Below are 23190 nucleotides of genomic sequence, written 5' to 3'. Positions count from 1 at the left end.
CTTACACAAGTCTCCTTCCCAAGCTCACTTACTCTCACCTCTCTCTTCACCCCAACATTCTCTCTTCTTTTCTGAAAACCTCTACAAATCCTCACCTTAGCCTCCACAAGTTAATGATCAGACATCCCTCCAGTTGCACGTCTCAGCACATTAACATCCAAGAGTCTCTCTTTCACACGCCTATCAATTAACACACAATCCAATAACGCTCTCTGGCCATCTCTCCTACTTACATACATGTGCTTATGTATCTCTCTCTTTTTAAACCAGGTATTCCCAGTCACCAGTCCTTTTTGCAGTACACAAATCTACAAGCTCTTCACCATTTCCATTTACAACACTGAACACTCCATGTACACCAATTATTCCCCCAACTCTATATAACCCAGTCTCGTGCATCAAAACTGCTAACAGACTCACTCAGCTGCTCCCAAAACACTTGCCTCGTGATCTTTCTTCTCATGACCAGCTACATAAGCTTCAATAATCACCCATCTCTCTCCATCCACTTTCAGTTTTACCCATATATAATTTACTTTCTTACACTCTATCACATACTCCCAAAACTCCTGTTTCAGGAGTAGTGCTACTCCTTTCTTTGCTCTTGTCCTCTCACCAACCCCTGACTACCCTCAAAAGATTCCAAAACCACTCTTCCCCTTTATCCTTGAGCTTCGTTTCACTCAGAGCCAAAACATCCAGGGTTCTTTCCTCAAACATACTACCTATCTCTCCTTTTTTCTCATCTTGGTTACATCCACACACATATTAAACACCCCAATCTGAGCCTTTGAGGAGGATGAGCACTCCCCGCGTGACTCCTGTTACCCCTTTTAGACAGTTAAAAATGCAAGGAGGGGAGGGTTTTTAGCCCCCGCTCCCGTCCCCTTTAGTCGCCTTCTACGAAACGTAGGGAATGCATAGGAAGTATTCTTTCTCCCCTATCCCCAGGGATAATTGTATATGTTTATCTTTATTATACTTTGTCGCTGTCTCCTGTGTTAGCGAGGTGGAGCAAGGGAACAAACGAAAGAATGGCCAAACCCACCGACATACACATGTATATACATACATGTCCAGACATGCACATAACATACCTGTACATCTCAACATATACATATATATACACACACAGCACACACAGACGTATACATATATACACATGTATATAATTCATACTGTCTGCCCTTATTCATTCCCATCGCCACCCAGCCACACATGAAATGACAACCCCCTCCCCCTGCATGTGCACAAGGTAGTGCTAGGAAAAGGCAGCTAAGGCCACATTCGTTCACACTCGGTCTCTAGCTGTCATGTGTAATGCACCGAAACCACAGCTTCCTTTCCACATCCAGGCCCTACAAAACTTTGCATGGTTTACCCCAGACGCTTCACATGCCCTGGTTCAATCCATTGACAGCACGTCGACCCCAGTATACCACATCGTTCCAATTCACTCTATTCCTTGCATGCCTTTCACCCTCCTGCATGTTCAGGCCCTGATCACTCAAAATCTTTTTCACTCCATCTTTCCACCTCCAATTTGGTCTCCCACTTCTTGTTCCCTCCACCTCTGACACATATGTCCTCTTTGTCAATCTTTCCTCACTCATTCTCTTTATGTGACCAAACCATTTCAAAACACCCTCTTCTGCTCTCTCAACCACACTCTTTTTATTTCCACACATCTCTCTCACCCTTACATTACTTACTTGATCAAACCACCTCACACCACATATTGTCCTCAAACATCTCATTTCCAGCACATCCACCCTCCTGCACACAGCTCTATCCATAGCCCATGCCTCGCAACCATACAACACTGTTGGAACTACTATTCCTTCAAACATACCCATTTTTGCTTTCCGAGATAATGTTCTCAACTTCCAAACATTCTTCAAGGCTCCCAGAATTTTCGCCCCCTCCCCCACCCAATGATTCACTTCCACTTCCATGGTTCCATCCGCTGCCAAATCCACTCCCAGATATCTAAAACACTTTACTTCCTCCAGTTTTTCTCCATTCAAACTTACCTCCCAATTGACTTGACCCTCAACCCTACTGCACCTAATAACATTGCTCTTATTCACATTTACTCTTAACTTTCTTCTTACACACACTTTACCAAACTCAGTCACCAGCTTCTGCAGTTTCTCACATGAATCAACCACAAGCGCTGTATCATCAGCAAACAACAACTGACTCGCTTCCCAAGTTCTCTCATCCCCAACAGACTTCATACTTGCCCCTCTTTCCAAAACTCTTGCATTCACCTCCCAAACAACCCCATCCATAAACAAATTAAACAACCATGGAGACATCACACACTCCTGCCGCAAACCTACATTCACTGAGAACCAATCACTTTCCTTTCTTCCAACATGTACACATGCCTTACATCCTCGATAAAAACTTTTCACTGCTTCTAACAACTTTCCTCCCACACCATATATTCTTAATACATTCCACAGAGCATCTCTATCAACTCTATCATATGCCCTTCTCCAGATCCATAAATGCTACATACAAATCCATTTGCTTTTCTAAGTATTTCTCACATACATTCTTCAAAGCAAACACCTGATCCACACATCCTCTACCACTTCTGAAACCACACTGCTCTTCCCCAATCTGATGCTCTGTACATGCCTTTACCCTCTCAATCAATACCCTCCCATATAATTTACCAGGAATACTCAACAAACTTATACCTCTGTAATTTGAGCACTCGCTCTTATCCCCTTTGCCTTTGTACAATGGCACTATGCACGCATTCCGCCAATCCTCAGGCACCTCACCATGAGTCATACATACATTAAATAACCTTACCAACCAGTCAACAATACAGTCACCCCCTTTTTTAATAAATTCCACTGCAATACCATCCAAACCTGCTGCCTTGCCGGCTTTCATCTTCCGCAAAGCTTTTACTACCTCTTCTCTGTTTACCAAATCATTTTCCCTAACCCTCTCACTTTGCACACCACCTCGACCAAAACACCCTATATCTGCCACTCTATCATCAAACACATTCAACAAACCTTCAAAATACTCACTCCATCTCCTTCTCACATCACCACTACTTGTTATCACCTCCCCATTTGCGCCCTTCACTGAAGTTCCCATTTGCTCCCTTGTCTTACGCACTTTATTTACCTCCTTCCAGAACATCTTTTTATTCTCCCTAAAATTTAATGATACTCTATCACCCCAACTCTCATTTGCCCTTTTTTTCACCTCTTGCACCTTTCTCTTGACCTCCTGTCTCTTTCTTTTATACATCTCCCACTCAGTTGCATTTTTTCCCTGCAAAAATCGTCCAAATGCCTCTCTCTTCTCTTTCACTAATACTCTTACTTCTTCATCCCACCACTCACTACCCTTTCTAATCAACCCACCTCCCACTCTTCTCATGCCACAAGCATCTTTTGCGCAATCCATCACTGATTCCCTAAATACATCCCATTCCTCCCCCACTCCCCTTACTTCCATTGTTCTCACCTTTTTCCATTCTGTACTCAGTCTCTCCTGGTACTTCCTCACACAAGTCTCCTTCCCAAGCTCACTTACTCTCACCACCCTCTTCACCCCAACATTCACTCTTCTTTTCTGAAAACCCATACAAATCTTCACCTTAGCCTCCACAAGATAATGATTTTTTTTTTTTTCTTTCAAACTCTTCGCCATTTCCCGCGTTTGCAAGGCTAGCGTTAAGACAGAGGACTGGGCCTGTGACGGAATATCCTCACCTGGCCCCCTTCTCTGTTCCTTCTTTTGGAAAATTAAAAAAAAAAACGAGAGGGGAGGATTTCCAGCCCCCCGCTCCCTCCCCTATTAGTCGCCTTCTACAACACGCAGGGAATACGTAGGAAGTATTCTTTCTCCCCTATCCCCAGGGATAATATATATAATATATATATATATATATATATATATATATATATATATATATATATATATATATATATATATATATATTGTGGGGAAACACTCATGTAGTCCCTTACATTTATAATAAAATGGTTTATGCAGAATTTCTGTAACCTCAATACGTTTAGTTTAAACTGTTCTGATAAACTTACTTCTACTCCATGCATCCATTCTCACTCTCTGAAACTTCCGTGTCATGTCTAGGCGACATCTACCTCCAACAATTCATATGCTAAAGACATCTTAAGCTAATGACATTTCTTGAGCGTGACCACATTCTTATTCATCCTCCTCTGTTCGTCCTGTATCATAGCCTTTTTCTTTGTCTTTTCCTGGCGCTAGCACGGGAAACGGTAATCAAGTAAATTTATATATATGTATATATATATATATATATATATATATATATATATATATATATATATATATATATATATATATATATATATATATATATTTTTTTTTTTTATACTTTGTCGCTGTCTCCCGCGTTTGCGAGGTAGCGCAAGGAAACAGACGAAAGAAATGGCCCCCCCCCATACACATGTATATACATACGTCCACACACGCAAATATACATACCTACACAGCTTTCCATGGTTTACCCCAGACGCTTCACATGCCTTGATTCAATCCACTGACAGCACGTCAACCCCGGTATACCACATCGCTCCAATTTACTCTATTCCTTGCCCTCCTTTCACCCTCCTGCATGTTCAGGCCCCGATCACACAAAATCTTTTTCACTCCATCTTTCCACCTCCAATTTGGTCTCCCTCTTCTCCTTGCTCCCTCCACCTCCGACACATATATCCTCTTGGTCAATCTTTCCTCACTCATCCTCTCCATGTGCCCAAACCACTTCAAAACACCCTCTTCTGCTCTCTCAACCACGCTCTTTTTATTTCCACACATCTCTCTTACCCTTACGTTACTCACTCGATCAAACCACCTCACACCACACATTGTCCTCAAACATCTCATTTCCAGCACATCCATCCTCCTGCGCACAACTCTATCCATAGCCCACGCCTCGCAACCATACAACATTGTTGGAGCCACTATTCCTTCAAACATACCCATTTTTGCTTTCCGAGATAATGTTCTCGACTTCCACACATTCTTCAAGGCCCCCAGAATTTTCGCCCCCTCCCCCACCCTATGATCCACTTCCGCTTCCATGGTTCCATCCGCTGCCAGATCCACTCCCAGATATCTAAAACACTTCACTTCCTCCAGTTTTTCTCCATTCAAACTCACCTCCCAACTGAACTGACCCTCAACCCTACTGTACCTAATAACCTTGCTCTTATTCACATTTACTCTTAACTTTCTTCTTCCACACACTTTACCAAACTCAGTCACCAGCTTCTGCAGTTTCTCACATGAATCAGCCACCAGCGCTGTATCATCAGCGAACAACAACTGACTCACTTCCCAAGCTCTCTCATCCCCAACAGACTTCATACTTGCCCCTCTTTCCAAAACTCTTGCATTTACCTCCCTAACAACCCCATCCATAAACAAATTAAACAACCATGGAGACATCACACACCCCTGCCGCAAACCTACATTCACTGAGAACCAATCACTTTCCTCTCTTCCTACACGTACACATGCCTTACATCCTCGATAAAAACTTTTCACTGCTTTTAACAACTTTCCTCCCACACCATATATTCTTAATACCTTCCACAGAGCATCTCTATCAACTCTATCATATGCCTTCTCCAGATCCATAAATGCTACATACAAATCCATTTGCTTTTCTAAGTACTTCTCACATACATTCTTCAAAGCAAACACCTGATTCACACATCCTCTACCACTTCTGAAACCACACTGCTCTTCCCCAATCTGATGCTCTGTACATGCCTTCACCCTCTCAATCAATACCCTCCCATATAATTTACCAGGAATACTCAACAAACTTATACCTCTGTAATTTGAGCACTCACTCTTATCCCCCTTGCCTTTGTACAATGGCACTATGCACGCATTCCGCCAATCCTCAGGCACCTCACCATGAGTCATACATACATTAAATAACCTTACCAACCAGTCAACAATACAGTCACCCCCTTTTTTAATCAATTCCACTGCAATACCATCCAAACCTGCTGCCTTGCCGGCTTTCATCTTCCGCAAAGCTTTCACTACCTCTTCTCTGTTTACCAAATCATTTTCCCTAACCCTCTCACTTTGCACACCACCTTGACCAAAACACCTTATATCTGCCACTCTATCATCAAACACATTCAACAAACCTTCAAAATACTCACTCCATCTCCTTCTCGCATCACCACTACTTGTTATCACCTCCCCATTTGCGCCCTTCACTGAAGTTCCCATTTGCTCCCTTGTCTTACGTACTTTATTTACCTCCTTCCAGAACATCTTTTTATTCTCCCTAAAATCTAATGATACTCTCTCACCCCAACTCTCATTTGCCCTTTTTTTCACCTCTTGCACCTTTCTCTTGACCTCCTGTCTCTTTCTTTTATACATCTCCCACTCAATTGCATTTTTTTTCTGCAAAAATCGTCCAAATGCCTCTCTCATCTCTTTCACTAATACTCTTACTTCTTCATCCCACCACTCACTACCCTTTCTAATCAACCCACCTCCCACTCTTCTCATGCCACAAGCATCTTTTGCGCAATCCATCACTGATTCCCTAAATACATCCCATTCCTCCCCCACTCCCCTTACTTCCATTGTTCTCACCTTTTTCCATTCTGTACTCAGTCTCTCCTGGTACTTCCTCACACAGGTCTCCTTCTCAAGCTCACTTACTCTCACCACCCTCTTCACCCCAACATTCACTCTTCTTTTCTGAAAACCCATACACATCTTCACCTTAGCCTCCACAAGATAATGATCAGACATCCCTCCAGTTGCACCTCTCAGCACATTAACATCCAAAAGTCTCTCTTTCGCACGCCTGTCAATTAACACGTTATCCAATAACGCTCTCTGGCCATCTCTCCTACTTACATAGTATACTTATGTATATCTCGCTTTTTAAACCAGGTATTCCCAATCATCAGTCCTTTTTCAGCACATAAATCTACAAGCTCTTCACCATTTCCATTTACAACACTGAACATCCCATGTATACCAATTATTCCCTCAACTGCCACATTACTCACCTTTGCATTCAAATCACCCATCACTATAACCCGGTCTCGTGCATCAAAACCACTAACACACTCATTCAGCTGCTCCCAAAACACTTGCCTCTCTTGATCTTTCTTCTCATGCCCAGGTGCATATGCACCAATAATCACCCACCTCTCTCCATCAACTTTCAGTTTTACCCATATTAATCGAGAATTTACTTTCTTACACTCTATCACATACTCCCACAACTCCTGTTTCAGGAGTATTGCTACTCCTTCCCTTGCTCTTGTCCTCTCACTAACCCCTGACTTTACTCCCCAGACATTCCCAAACCACTCTTATATATATAAGAGTGGTTTGGTCAATTGATTTGGTCAAGTCAATTGGGAGGTGAGTTTAAATGGAGAAAAACTGGAGGAAGTGAAGTGTTTTAGATATCTGGGAGTGGATCTGGCAGCGGATGGAACCATGGAAGCGGAAGTGGATCATAGGGTGGGGGAGGGGGCGAAAATCCTGGGGGCCTTGAAGAATGTGTGGAAGTCGAGAACATTATCTCGGAAAGCAAAAATGGGTATGTTTGAAGGAATAGTGGTTCCTGGTTCCAACAATGTTGTATGGTTGCGAGGCGTGGGCTATGGATAGAGTTGTGCGCAGGAGGATGGATGTGCTGGAAATGAGATGTTTGAGGACAATGTGTGGTGTGAGGTGGTTTGATCGAGTGAGTAACGTAAGGGTAAGAGAGATGTGTGGAAATAAAAAGAGCGTGGTTGAGAGAGCAGAAGAGGGTGTTTTGAAGTGGTTTGGGCACATGGAGAGGATGAGTGAGGAAAGATTGACCAAGAGGATATATGTGTCGGAGGTAGAGGGAACAAGGAGAAGAGGGAGACCAAATTGGAGGTGGAAAGATGGAGTGAAAAAGATTTTGTGTGATCGGGGCCTGAACATGCAGGAGGGTGAAAGGAGGGCAAGGAATAGAGTGAATTGGAGCGGTGTGGTATACCGGGGTTGACGTGCTGTCAGTGGATTGAAGCAGGGCATGTGAAGCGTCTGGGGTAAACCATGGAAAGCTGTGTAGGTATGTATATTTGCGTGTGTGGACGTATGTATATACATGTGTATGGGGGGGGTTGGGCCATTTCTTTCGTCTGTTTCCTTGCGCTACCTCGCAAACGCGGGAGACAGCGACAAAGTATAATAAAAAATAATAAAAAAAAATATATATATATAATGTGTGTGTGTATATATATATATATGAATGGAGAAAAACTGGAGGAAGTGAAGTGTTTTAGATATCTGGGAGTGGATCTGGCAGCGGATGGAACCATGGAAGCGGAAGTGGATCATAGGGTGGGGGAGGGGGCGAAAATTCTGGGAGCCTTGAAGAATGTGTGGAAGTCGAGAACATTATCTCGGAAAGCAAAAATGGGTATGTTTGAAGGAATAGTGGTTCCAACAATGTTGTATGGTTGCGAGGCGTGGGCTATGGATAGAGTTGTGCGCAGGAGGATGGATGTGCTGGAAATGAGATGTTTGAGGACAATGTGTGGTGGGAGGTGGTTTGATCGAGTAAGTAACGTAAGGGTAAGAGAGATGTGTGGAAATAAAAAGAGCGTGGTTGAGAGAGCAGAAGAAGGTGTTTTGAAATGGTTTGGGCACATGGAGAGAATAAGTGAGGAAAGATTGACCAAGAGGATATATGTGTCGGAGGTGGAGGGAACGAGGAAAAGAGGGAGACCAAATTGGAGGTGGAAAGATGGAGTGAAAAAGATTTTGTGTGATCGGGGCCTGAACATGCAGGAGGGTGAAAGGAGGGCAAGGAATAGAGTGAATTGGAGCGATGTGGTATACCGGGGTTGACGTGCTGTCAGTGGATTGAATCAGGGCATGTGAAGCGTCTGGGGTAAACCATGGAAAGCTGTGTAGGTATGTATATTTGCGTGTGTGGACGTATGTATATACATGTGTATGGGGGTGGGTTGGGCCATTTCTTTCGTCTGTTTCCTTGCGCTACCTCGCAAACGCGGGAGACAGCGACAAAGCAAAAAAAAAATATATATATATATATATATATATATATATATATATATATATATATATATATATATATATATATATATATATGCCCCCCCGCTCCCGTCCCCTCTAGTCGCCTTCTATGACACGCGAAGAATGCGTGGGAAGTAAAGTCAGGGGTTGGTGAGAGGACAAGAGCAAGGGAAGGAGTAGCAGTACTCCTGAAACAGGAGTTGTGGGAGTATGTGATAGAATGTAAGAAAGTAAAGTCTCGATTGATATGGGTAAAACTGAAAGTTGATGGAGAGAGATGGGTGATTATTGGTGCTTATGCACCTGGGCATGAGAAGAAAGATCATGAGAGGCAAGTGTTTTGGGAGCAGCTGAATGAGTGTGTTAGTGGTTTTGATGCACGAGACCGGGTTATAGTGATGGGTAATTTGAATGCAAAGTTGAGTAATGTGGCAGTTGAGGGAATAATTGGTATACATGGGGTGTTCAGTGTTGTAAATGGAAATGGTGAAGAGCTTGTAGATTTATGTGCTGAAAAAGGACTGGTGATTGGGAATACCTGATTTAAAAAGCGAGATATACATAAGTATACGTATGTAAGTAGGAGAGATAGCCAGAGAGCGTTATTGGATTACGTGTTAATTGACAAGCGCGCGAAAGAGAGACTTTTGGATGTTAATGTGCTGAGAGGTGCAACTGGAGGGATGTCTGATCATTATCTTGTGGAGGCTAAGGTGAAGATGTGTATGGGTTTTCAGAAAAGAAGAGTGAATGTTGGGGTGAAGAGGGTGGTGAGAGTAAGTGAGCTTGGGAAGGAGACTTGTGTGAGGAAGTACCAGGAGAGACTGAGTACAGAATGGAAAAAGGTGAGAACAATGGAAGTAAGGGGAGTGGGGGAGGAATGGGATGTATTTAGGGAATCAGTGATGGATTGTGCAAAAGATGCTTGTGGCATGAGAAGAGTGGGAGGTGGGTTGATTAGAAAGGGTAGTAAGTGGTGGGATGAAGAAGTAAGAGTATTAGTGAAAGAGAAGAGAGAGGCATTTGGATGATTTTTGCAGGGAAAAAATGCAGTTGAGTGGGAGATGTATAAAAGAAAGAGACAGGAGGTCAAGAGAAAGGTGCAAGATGTGAAAAAGAGGGCAAATGAGAGTTGGGGTGAGAGAGTATCATTAAATTTTAGGGAGAATAAAAAGATGTTCTGGAAGGAGGTAAATAAAGTGCATAAGACAAGGGAGCAAATGGGAACTTCAGTGAAGGGCGCAAATGGGGAGGTGATAACAAGTAGTGGTGATGTGAGAAGGAGATGGAGTGAGTATTTTGAAGGTTTGTTGAATGTGTTTGATGATAGAGTGGTCGAGGTGGTGTGCAAAGTGAGAGGGTTAGTGAAAATGATTTGGTAAACAGAGAAGAGGTAGTAAAAGCTTTGCGGAAGATGAAAGTCGGCAAGGCAGCAGGTTTGTATGGTATTGCAGTGGAATTGATTAAAAAAGGGGGTGACTGTATTATTGACTGGTTGGTAAGGTTATTTAATGTATGTATGACTCATGGTGAGGTGCCTGAGGATTGGCGGAATGCGTGCATAGTGCCATTGTACAAAGGCAAAGGGGATAAGAGTGAGTGCTCAAATTACAGAGGTATAAGTTTGTTGAGTATTCCTGGTAAATTATATGGGAGGGTATTGATTGAGAGGGTGAAGGCATGTACAGAGCATCAGATTGGGGAAGAGCAGTGTGGTTTCAGAAGTGGTAGAGGATGTGTGGATCAGGTGTTTGCTTTGAAGAATGTATGTGAGAAATACTTAGAAAAGCAAATGGATTTGTATGTAGCATTTATGGATCTGGAGAAGGCATATGATAGAGTTGATAGAGATAGTCTGTGGAAGGTATTAAGAATATATGGTGTTGGAGGCAAGTTGTTAGAAGCAGTGAAAAGTTTTTATCGAGGATGTAAGGCATGTGTACGTGTAGGAAGAGAGGAGAGTAATTGGCTTAGTGAATGTAGGTTTGCTGCAGGGGTGTGTGATGTCTCCATGGTTGTTTAATTTGTTTATGGATGGGGTTGTTAGGGAGGTGAATGCAAGAGTTTTGGAAAGAGTGGCAAGTATGAAGTCTGTTGGGGATGAGAGCTTGGAAAGTGAGTCAGTTGTTGTTCGCTGATGATACAGCGCTGGTGGCTGATTCATGTGAGAAACTGCAGAAGCTGGTGACTGAGTTTGGTAAAGTGTGTGAAAGAAGAAAGTTAAGAGTAAATGTGAATAAGAGCAAGGTTATTAGGTACAGTAGGGTTGAGGGTCAAGTCAATTGGGAGGTAAGTTTGAATGGAGCAAAACTGGAGGAAGTAAAGTGTTTTAGATATCTGGGAGTGGATCTGGCAGCGGATGGAACCATGGAAGCGGAAGTGGATCATAGGGTGGGGGAGGGGTCAAAAATCCTGGGAGCCTTGAAGAATGTGTGGAAGTCGAGAACATTATCTCGGAAAGCAAAAATGGGTATGTTTGAAGGAATAGTGGTTCCAACAATGTTGTATGGTTGCGAGGCATGGGCTTTGGATAGAGTTGTGCGCAGGAGGATGGATGTGCTGGAAATGAGATGTTTGAGGACAATGTGTGGTGTGAGGTGGTTTGATCGAGTAAGTAACGTAAGTGTAAGAGATATGTGTGGAAATAAAAAGAGCGTTGTTGAGAGAGCAGAAGAGGGTGTTTTGAAATGGTTTGGGCACATGGAGAGAATGAGTGAGGAAAGATTGACCAAGAGGATATCTGTGTCGGAGGTGGAGGGAACGAGGAGAAGTGGGAGACCAAATTGGAGGTGGAAAGATGGAGTGAAAAAGATTTTATGTGATCGGGGCCTGAACATGTAGGAGGGTGAAAGGAGGGCAAGGAATAGAGTGAATTGGATCGATGTGGTATACCAGGGTTGACGTGCTGTCAGTGGATTGAATCAGGGCATGTGAAGCGTCTTGGGTAAACCATGGGAAGCTGTGTAGGTATGTATATTTGCGTGTGTGGACGTATGGACATACATGTGTATGGGGGTGGGTTGGGCCATTTCTTTCGTCTGTTTCCTTGCGCTACCTCGCAAACGCGGGAGACAGCGACAAAGCAAAAATATATATATATATATATATATATATATATATATATATATATATATATATATATATATTTTTCATACGATTCGCCATTTCCCGCATTTGCGAGGTAGCGTTAAGAACAGAGGACTGGGCCTTAGAGGGAAAATCCTCACCTGGCCCCCTTCTGTGTTCCTTCTTTTGGAAAATTAAAAAAAAAAAAACGAGAGGGGAGGATTTCCAGCCACCCGCTCCCTCCCCTTTTAGTCGCCTTCTACGACACGCAGGGAATACGTGGGAAGTATTCTTTCTCCCCTATCCCCAGGGATAATATATATATATATGTATATATATATATATATATATATATATATATATATATATATATATATATATATATATATATATTTTTTTTTTTTATTATACTTTGTCGCTGTCTCCCACGTTTGCGAGGTAGCGCAAGGAAACAGACGAAAGAAATGGCCCAACCCCCCCCATACACATGTATATACATACGTCCACACACGCAAATATACATACCTACACAGCTTTCCATGGTTTACCCCAGACGCTTCACATGCCTTGATTCAATCCACTGACAGCACGTCAACCCCGGTATACCACATCGCTCCAATTCACTCTATTCCTTGCCCTCCTTTCACCCTCTTGCATGTTCAGGCCCCGATCACACAAAATCTTTTTCACTCCATCTTTCCACCTCCAATTTGGTCTCCCTCTTCTCCTCGTTCCCTCCACCTCCGACACATATATCCTCTTGGTCAATCTTTCCTCACTCATTCTCTCCATGTGCCCAAACCACTTCAAAACACCCTCTTCTGCTCTCTCAACCACGCTCTTTTTATTTCCACACATCTCTCTTACCCTTACGTTACTCACTCGATCAAACCACCTCACACCACACATTGTCCTCAAACATCTCATTTCCAGCACATCCATCCTCCTGCGCACAACTCTATCCATAGCCCACGCCTCGCAACCATACAACATTGTTGGAGCCACTATTCCTTCAAACATACCCATTTTTGCTTTCCGAGATAATGTTCTCGACTTCCACACATTCTTCTAGGCCCCCAGAATTTTCGCCCCCTCCCCCACTCTATGATCCACTTCCGCTTCCATGGTTCCATCCGCTGCCAGATCCACTCCCAGATATCTAAAACACTTCACTTCCTCCAGTTTTTCTCCATTCAAACTCACCTCCCAATTGACTTGACCCTCAACCCTACTGTACCTAATAACCTTGCTCTTATTCACATTTACTCTTAACTTTCTTCTTCCACACACTTTACCAAAATCAGTCACCAGCTTCTGCAGTTTCTCACATGAATCAGCCACCAGCGCTGTATCATCAGCGAACAACAACTGACTCACTTCCCAAGCTCTCTCATCTCCAACAGACTTCATACTTGCCCCTCTTTCCAAAACTCTTGCATTTACCTCCCTAACAACCCCATCCATAAACAAATTAAACAACCATGGAGACATCACACACCCCTGCCGCAAACCTACATTCACTGAGAACCAATCACTTTCCTCTCTTCCTACACGTACACATGCCTTACATCCTCGATAAAAACTTTTCACTGCTTTTAACAACTTTCCTCCCACACCATATATTCTTAATACCTTCCACAGAGCATCTCTATCAACTCTATCATATGCCTTCTCCAGATCCATAAATGCTACATACAAATCCATTTGCTTTTCTAAGTATTTCTCACATACATTCTTCAAAGCAAACACCTGATCCACACATCCTCTACCACTTCTGAAACCACACTGCTCTTCCCCAATCTGATGCTCTGTACATGCCTTCACCCTCTCAATCAATACCCTCCCATATAATTTACCAGGAATACTCAACAAACTTATACCTCTGTAATTTGAGCACTCACTCTTATCCCCTTTGCCTTTGTACAATGGCACTATGCACGCATTCCGCCAATCCTCAGGCACCTCACCATGGGTCATACATAACTTAAATAATCTTACCAACCAGTCAACAATACAGTCACCCCCTTTTTTAATAAATTCCACTGCAATACCATCCAAGCCTGCTGCCTTGCCGGCTTTCATCTTCCGCAAAGCTTTCACTACCTCTTCTCTGTTTACCAAATCATTTTCCCTAACCCTCTCACTTTGCACACCACCTCGACCAAAACTATATCTGCCACTCTATCATCAAACACATTCAACAAACCTTCAAAATACTCACTCCATCTCCCTCTCACATCACCACTACTTGTTATCACCTCCCCATTTGTGCCCTTCACTGAAGTTCCCATTTGCTCCCTTGTCTTACGCACTTTATTTACCTCCTTCCAGAACATCTTTTTATTCTCCCTAAAACCCAATGATACTCTCTCACCCCAACTCTCATTTGCCCTTTTTTTCACCTCTTGCACCTTTCTCTTGACCTCCTGTCTCTTTCTTTTATACTTCTCCCACTCAATTGCATTTTTTCCCTGCAAAAATCGTCCAAATGCCTCTCTCTTCTCTTTCACTAATACTCTTACTTCTTCATCCCACCACTCACTACCCTTTCTAATCAACCCACCTCCCACTCTTCTCATGCCACAAGCATCTTTTGCGCAATCCATCACTGCTTCCCTAAATACATCCCATTCCTCCCCCACTCCCCTTACTTCCATTGTTCTCACCTTTTTCCATTCTGTACTCAGTCTCTCCTGGTACTTCCTCACACAGGTCTCCTTCTCAAGCTCACTTACTCTCACCACCCTCTTCACCCCAACATTCACTCTTCTTTTCTGAAAACCCATACAAATCTTCACCTTAGCCTCCACAAGATAATGATCAGACATCCCTCCAGTTGCACCTCTCAGCACATTAACATCCAAAAGTCTCTCTTTCGCACGCCTGTCAATTAACACATAATCCAATAACGCTCTCTGGCCATCTCTCCTACTTACATAAGTATACTTATGTATATCTCGCTTTTTAAACCAGGTATTCCCAATCATCAGTCCTTTTTCAGCACATAAATCTACAAGCTCTTCACCATTTCCATTTACAACACTGAACACCCCATGTATACCAATTATTCCCTCAACTGCACCCGGGCATGAGAAGAAAGATCATGAGAGGCAAGTGTTTTGGGAGCAGCTGAATGAGTGTGTTAGTGGTTTTGATGCACGAGACCGGGTTATAGTGATGGGTGATTTGAATGCAAAGGTGAGTAATATATATATATATATATATATATATATATATATATATATATATATATATATATATATATATATATTTCTTTATCTATTATACTTTGTTGGTGTCTCCTGCGTTAGCGAGGTAGCGCAAGGAAACAGATGAAAGAATGGCCCAACCCACCCACATACACATGTATATACATACGCATCCGCACACACATATACATACCTATACATTTAAATGTATACATACATATACATACACAGACATATGCATATAAACATGTACATGATTTGCACTTGCTGCCTTTATTCATTCCCGTCACCACCCTGCCACACATGAAATGATAACCTCCTTCCCCCGCACGTTTGCGAGGTAGTGCTACGAAAAGACAACAAAGGACACATTCGTTCACACTTAGTCTCTAGCTGTCATGTATAATGCACTGAAACTACAGCTCCCTTTCCACATCCAGGCCCCACAAAACTTTCCATGGTTTACCCCAGATGCTTCACATGCCCTGGTTTAATCCATTGACCGCATGTTGACCCCCTTATACCACATCGTTCCATTTCACTCTATTTCATGCATGCCTTTCACTCTCTTGTATGTTCAGGCCCTGATTGCTCAAAATTTTTTTCACTTGTTCTTTCCACCTCCAATTTGGTCTCTCACTTCTCTTTGTTCCCTCCACCTCTTGAGACATATATCCTCTTTGTTAATCTTTCCTTGCTCATTCTCTCCATGTTACTAAACCATTTCAATACACCCTCTTCTGCTTTCTCAACCACACACTTTTTATTACCATACAGCTCTCTTACCCTTTCATTGCCTACTTGATCATACCACTTCAAACCACATATTGTCATCAAACATCTCATTTCCAAAACATCCATCCTCTGCTGTGCAACCCTATCTTCAGCCCATGCCTCACAACCATATAACATTGTTGGAACCACTATTCCTTCAAACATACCCATTTTTGCTTTCTGAGATAACGTTCTCGCCTTCCACACATTCTTCAACGTTCCCAGAACCTTCGCCCTCTCCCCCATCCTGTAACTTGCTTCCACTTCCATGGTTCCATTCGCTGTTAAATCCACTCTCGGATATCTAAAACACTCCACTTCCTCTAGTTTTTCTTCATTCAAACTTACCTCCCGGTTGACTTGTCCCTCAACCCTACTGAACCTAATAACCTTGCTCTTATTCACATTTACTCTCAGCTTTCTTCTTTCACATACTTTACAAAACTCAGCCACCAACTTCTGTAGTTTCTCACCTAAATTTGCCACAAGTGCTGTATCATCAGCAAATAACAACTGACTCGCTTCCCATGCCCTCTCATCCATAACAGAGTGCATACTTGTAGATACGTGATATATCGAACTTCCATATTACAATGTCTATTGTATAGACACCACCATTAACATTATTTTTGAAAACATAGCAAGAAATACAAGAAAACCACATTTTATGCTGAAAAACAACCCAGCAACTTTCCAGAGGAGTCATGTCCAATGCCCAAACAAGGATTGTGTACCCCATTCATCAGATATAGCCATGATCACCATATTACCCTTATGTTTTTTGTGTCATCTTCAATATAGAAGCCGAAAAATACTCCTGAGATTCTGCCACACCACCACCTTCTCAAGAGAGCTCCTGCCACAACACCACCCTCTGAAGAGTTTGTGGGAAAAGGGACTTCTATATTCAGTTTTTCACTCGACCCCAGACACCTTCAGATATTTGGAGCTCTTTGCATCAAGGAGAAATCCCAATTATGAACCTCTGGACTGACAAACTCCACATCAACCCAGCTCTCAACTGTTGCCCTTTACCAGCAAGATGACGTTATGTAGTGTCATTCCCTGATGACCTGAGGCAGTGAGCTTTCATTTGTCAAACGAGGGATTAGCTGCTTGCTGCACCTATCTCTCATTGGTCAATAATTTTTCTCCTTATCCTTGACTTGTGAATAGATACTAAGACCTTGTACTTTCTCCACACTTCAAAATGTTACAGGAGCCATGAGGTGTATTACTATATACCTAAGAAGAATTACCATACCTTCCCAAGTCTCGTTTGTCCTCTTTTTCAACCCCTGCGCCTTCCTCTTTACCTCCTGCCAGTTTCTCATGTGCTCATGTGCACTCCTTCCTTGTAAGTACCATCCAAATGCCTGTTTTTTTTTTCTTGTTTTTTTTTCACCAGCAACTTCCTCATTCCACCACTTACTATCCTTTGTAATTTTCCCTCTCCCACTTTTCACATTCCACATGTATCTCTTGCACATGCCAGCACTGCTTCCCAATACCTCCCATTCCTCACCCATTCCACTAGCTTCATTTACTCTCACCGATTATACACTCAATCTCTCCTGGTATTACTCACACAAGTCTCTTTTCCAAGTTCTCTTGTTCTCACCTCTCTCCTCTTACGATATGTTCACTCTTTTCTGAAAACCTCTACAAGTCTTCACCATTGTCTCCACAAGGAAGTGAACAAGCATCCCACCAGCTTCCCCTCTCAGCTTATTCACATCCAAGAGTCTCTCTTATACACTCCCGTCACTTGATATGTAATCCAGTAATGCCCCTGACCATCTTTCCTACTCACATATGTTCATTGTGTATGTCCCTTTTTTTATTCCCAATCACTGGTCCTTTTTCAGGACACAGCTCCACAAGATATGCCCCCCAGTTATACTCTCGATTGCCACATTACTCACCTTTGCATTTTAGTTGCCCATCACTAATACCCGGTCTCCTATATCAATACTGCCAACACACTCACTTAGCTGCTCCCAAACTACTTGCCTCTGATGAACTTTCTTCTGTATCCTTTTTTTACTTTTTTTGGTCAAACCACCTCGCACTACATATTGTTTTCAAACATTTCATTTCCAGCACATCCACCCTCCTCTACATGTCCTCATCTATAGCCTGTGCCTTTCATCCATACCGCATTATTGGGACTACTATATCAATCCTATCATATGCTTGCTTCAGATTAATGAATGCCATATACTTATCCATCTGTTTCTCTAGGTATTTTTCACATACATTCTTTAAGACAAACACCTGATCCATACGTCCTCTACCACTTCTGAAAACCTCAAAGCTCCTCACCAGTCTGATGCTCTGTACATGCTTTCACTCTGTCAGTACCCTCCCATACAACTTAACAGTTATACTCAATGGACTTGTACCTCTGTACTTTGAACACTCACCTTTATCCCCCCTTGACTCTACACAGGGGCACTATACTTGCATTCTGCCAATTCACAAGTGCCTCACCATTATTTATACATTCATTGAAAATCCTTACCATTCAGTCAACACAGTCGTCCCATTTCCCTTTAAATTCAGCTGCAGTGCCATCCACTCCAGCAGCCTTCATTGTATGCAAGGCTTTCTGACCATTTCAAGTTCCTTGTGGGGATGAAGATTTGGGAGAAGTGGAGATATTGAGGAAGGAAGAACTGAAAGGTAAAAGTGTTGGCAAGCGAGATGAATCAGAAAAAATGCAGGGAGGCATCTGAAAGGAAGGCAACTGAAAGCTTAATGGAAGTTCAGTGAATGTTTCAGTTTAGTCGTATGTGAATGAGGTGTTTAAAATGTTTAGAGAAATACCATTAAAGTTTGTAGAATTGATAGTTGGATACAATGTCCTGAGATATAGGAATAAAAAGGGCAGTGCATTGTGGATGGAAGAGATTGGAAATGCTGTGGAAGAGAAGAAAAATGCATATGCTAGATAGCTCAATAGAATTGTACCTGTGGAAGTTCAGCGGAGGAGGAGAGAAGAATATGAATTATGTAAGCAGAATGGTAAGAAGCTGATAGAGGTGAGCAAAGAAAGTAGATGAAGATTTTGGAAGAAAGTTGAGTGAAAAGTTTTTGGATGGTAAGAAACTTTACCAGAAGAAGATGAAAAAGGCAAGAGGTAAATGTAAGAGTGGAAATGTTAATGAGAAGTAACAAAGGGGAGCTGCTGAATCAAAAGGAGGAAGTGAAAGGAAGATAGAAAGAGTATGTTGAAGAACTGATGAATGTAGGAGAGTGGGAGGCAGCTGTTGTTATAAGTATGGGTATGGAGGATGGAAGAAAAAAGATACAAGGGCAAGGGTTTATAGCATAAAGGGAAGTAAGGAGGGCAATGATGATGCTGAAGATAGGAAGGGCTCTTGGAGTGGATGGGATTACAGCTGAAATGCTGAAGGATGGAGGAAAAAATGTGATAGAATGGATGCATCTGATATGTGCTCTAGCATGGAAACAGGTTATGCCTGAGGATTGGATGAAAGCTGTTATTGTTCCTTTATTCATAGGGAAAGGTGCTAGGGATGTATATAGCAATTATAGAGGAATAAATCTCTTAAGTATACCAGGAAAAGTATATGCAAGAATTTCTTTGAAGGATATCTGTTATGTTAAGTGATTTCATTTTATTTTCAGGTGAAGCCAAAAATCTTGCACTCCGTAATCATGGAAACGTGGGTCAGAGGGATGTTTTCTGTGCAATTTCCCTTGATCAGGAAGAAATATTTCGGTCAGCAACTGCAGAAAAGACATTAGAGTAAGTTCTATTTTGATACCATAATTCCCTCAGAAATGTAGTGATTATGATACAAATGGATATATTTGTCTTTTAGATGTTATGATTTATTCTTAGGCAGCATCATCATTTTCAGTAAGAGCCTTGCAGGAAATGTCCATACAAGTAATGGTAGTTATATGGCTAAATATTACTAATGACCATACAAGTTATAGTTGTTAGATGACTAATTAGTATTGTACTGAAATACTAATGGTTTTTGATAGTTTGAACAGTAGGAGGCTCCTGTGCAATTGATAAGGAGGCTGTCAAGCTTATTACTTTGTTTTTGAACTGTCAGTAACTGAAGTCCTTCCACTAACATTGTATATTTCAAGAACATTCGCCTCTGGAATCATTGTTTGTGTGAGCTTTGAAAAAATTCCAAAAATCTATAGGGTTTAGAAACATCCAACCCCCTCCCATCCAGTGAGCTACATGCCTCACACATACTGCTAGATATTGCTTAGTGGCTACAGCCTACAGTTCAGGCTGTGCTGGTCCTCCTGCTAATTGGCAACCTCCATGCAGTGATGGCATCACTGTCCATATTTCGGTCTCAATGGTTGCTGTATATATCTTGGGATTCGTGGGTTTTATGAACAATTATTTGTGGTCTTCACTTTTAATGACATCTGTATCAAACCATGGAAAGAGAATCGCTACCCCATGCTTCAGAGTGGCAGCGCCAGAAAAACAGACAAAAAAATGCCACATTCGTTCACATAGTCTCTAGCTTTCATATGTAATGCATCGAAACCACAGCTCCCTATCCACATCCAGGCCCAACAGACCTTTCCATGGTTTACCCCAGACATTTCACATGCCGTAGTTTAGTCCATTGACAGAATGGTGACCCCCTTTATACCATATAGTTCCAATTCACTCTATTTCTTGCATGCCTCTCACCCTCCTGTATGTTCAGGCTCCAGTTGCTCAAAATGATTTTCACTCCATCCTTCTACCTCCTTTTTGGTCTCCTGCTTCTCCTTGTTCCCTCTACTTCTGAAGCATATATCCTCTTTGTCAATCTTTCCTCAGTCATTCTTTCCATATGTCCAAACCCTTTCAACACATGCTCTTCTCTTCTCTCAACCACACACTTTTTATTTCCACACCTCTCTCTTACTCTTTCATTTCTTACTTCATCAAACCGCTTCACACCACATATTGTCTTCAGATATTTCATTTTCAACACATCCACCCTCCTCCGTACAACCCTATCTATACCCCATGCTTTGCAACCATATAATATTGTTGAGACTACTATTCCTTCAAACATACCCATTTTTGCTTTCAGATGATGTTCTCTCCTTCCACACATTCTTCAGCATTCCCAAAACCTTCCCTCATCCCCCACCCTGTAACTTGCTTCCTTATCCATGGTTCCATTCACTGCTAAGTCCGCTCCCAGATATCTACAACATTTCACTTCCTCCAATTTTTCTTAGCAGTGGATGGAACCATGGAAGCAGAAGTGAGTCACAAGGTGGGGGAGGGAGCAAAGATTCTGGGAGTGATGAAGAATGTGTGGAAGATAATGTTATCTCAGAGACCAAAATGGGTATGTTTGATGGAATAGTAGTTCCACCAATGTTATATGGTTGAGGCATGGGCTATAGATAGTGTTGTTCGAAGGAGAGTGGATGTGTTGAAAATGAGATGTTTGAGGACAATATGTGGTGTGAGGTGGTTTGATCGAGTAAGTAATGAAAGGGTAAGAGAGATGTGTGGTAGTAAAAAGAGTATGTTTGAGAGAGTAGAATAGGGTGTGTTGAAATGGTTTGGACATATGGAGAGAATGAGTGAGGAATGATTGACAAAGAGGATATATATGTCAGAGGTGGAGGGAACAAAGAGAAGTGGGAGACCAAATTGGAGGTGGAAGGATGGAGTGAAAAAGATTTTGAGAGATCAGGGCCTGAACATACAGGAGGGTGAGAGGGGTGCAAGGAATAGAGTGAATTGGAATGATGTGGTATACCAGGGTCAATGTGCCATGAATGGACTGAACCATTGCATGTGAAGCACCGAGGGTAAATCATGGAAAGGTCTGTGAGGCCTGGATGTAGATAGGGGGCTGTGGTTTCAGTGCATTTCACGTGACAACTAGAGACTGAATGTGAACAAATGGGACCTTTTTGTCTTTATTCCTGCTGCTACCATGCTGAAGCAGAGGATGGCGATGCTGTTTTCCTGTGGGGCAGTGTAGCGGCAGGAAAGGATGAAGGTAAGCAATTATGAATATATTTATGTGTATGTATATGTTGAGATGTATATGTATGTATTTGTGTTTGTGTGGTTATTTATGTACATATAGTGTATATGAGTGGATGAGCCATTCATTGTGTGTTTCTTTGTGCTACCTCGCTGATGTGGGAAACTGATTATGTATAATGAATAAATGATGAGATATATATATATAGATATATGTGTAAATTTACCAGGAATACTCAACAAACTTATACCTCTGTAATTTGAGCACTCACTCTTATCCCCTTTGCCTTTGTACAATGGCACTATGCAAGCATTCCGCCAATCCTCAGGCACCTCACCATGAATCATACATACATTAAATAACCTTACCAACCAGTCAACAATACAGTCACCCCCTTTTTTTGATAAATTCCACTGCAATACCATCCAAACCTGCTGCCTTGCCGGCTTTCATCTTCCATAAAGCTTTTATTACCTCTTCTCTATTTACCAAATCATTTTCCCTAACCCTCTCACTTTGCACACCACCTCGACCAAAGCACCCTATATCTGCCACTCTATCATCAAACACATTCAACAAACCTTCAAAATACTCACTCCATCTCCTCACATCACCACTACTTGTTATCACCTCCCCATTAGCGCCCTTCACTGAAGTTCCCATTTGCTCCTTTGTCTTACGCACTTTATTTACCTCCTTCCAAAATATCTTTTTATTCTCCCTGAAATTTAATGATACTCTCTCACCCCAACTCTCATTTGCCCTCTTTTTCACCTCTTGCACCTTTCTCTTGACCTCCTGCCACTTTCTTTTATACATCTCCCACTCGGTTGCATTTTTTCCCTGCAAAAATCGTCCAAATGCCTCTCTCTTCTCTTTCACTAATAATCTTACTTCTTCATCCCACCACTTACTACATTTTCTAATCAACCCACCTCCCACGCTTCTCATGCCACAAGCATCTTTTGCGCAAGCCATCACTGCTTCCCTAAATACATCCCATTCCTCCCCCACTCCTCTTACCTCCTTTG

General features: G+C 42.2%; 1 protein-coding gene across 10 annotated transcripts in view; it reads left to right on the top strand.

The window, feature by feature from the left end:
• The window catches only part of LOC139761795 (uncharacterized), a 256120-nt gene that overhangs the window by 195394 nt on the left and 37536 nt on the right, over window positions 1-23190 (top strand). For all 10 annotated transcript variants that reach the window (XR_011715620.1, XR_011715622.1, XR_011715621.1 and 7 more), the window contains one exon: window positions 19803-19923. The gene's annotated coding sequence lies outside the window, so the exon portion shown is untranslated. The remainder of the gene's footprint in view (window positions 1-19802; window positions 19924-23190) is intronic.

This window comes from Panulirus ornatus, chromosome 3 (assembly GCF_036320965.1).
Source record: "Panulirus ornatus isolate Po-2019 chromosome 3, ASM3632096v1, whole genome shotgun sequence".
NCBI lineage: Eukaryota > Metazoa > Arthropoda > Malacostraca > Decapoda > Palinuridae > Panulirus > Panulirus ornatus.
The sequence above is the reverse complement of the archived record's forward strand: the minus strand, read 5'-3'. Positions and strand labels throughout refer to the sequence as shown.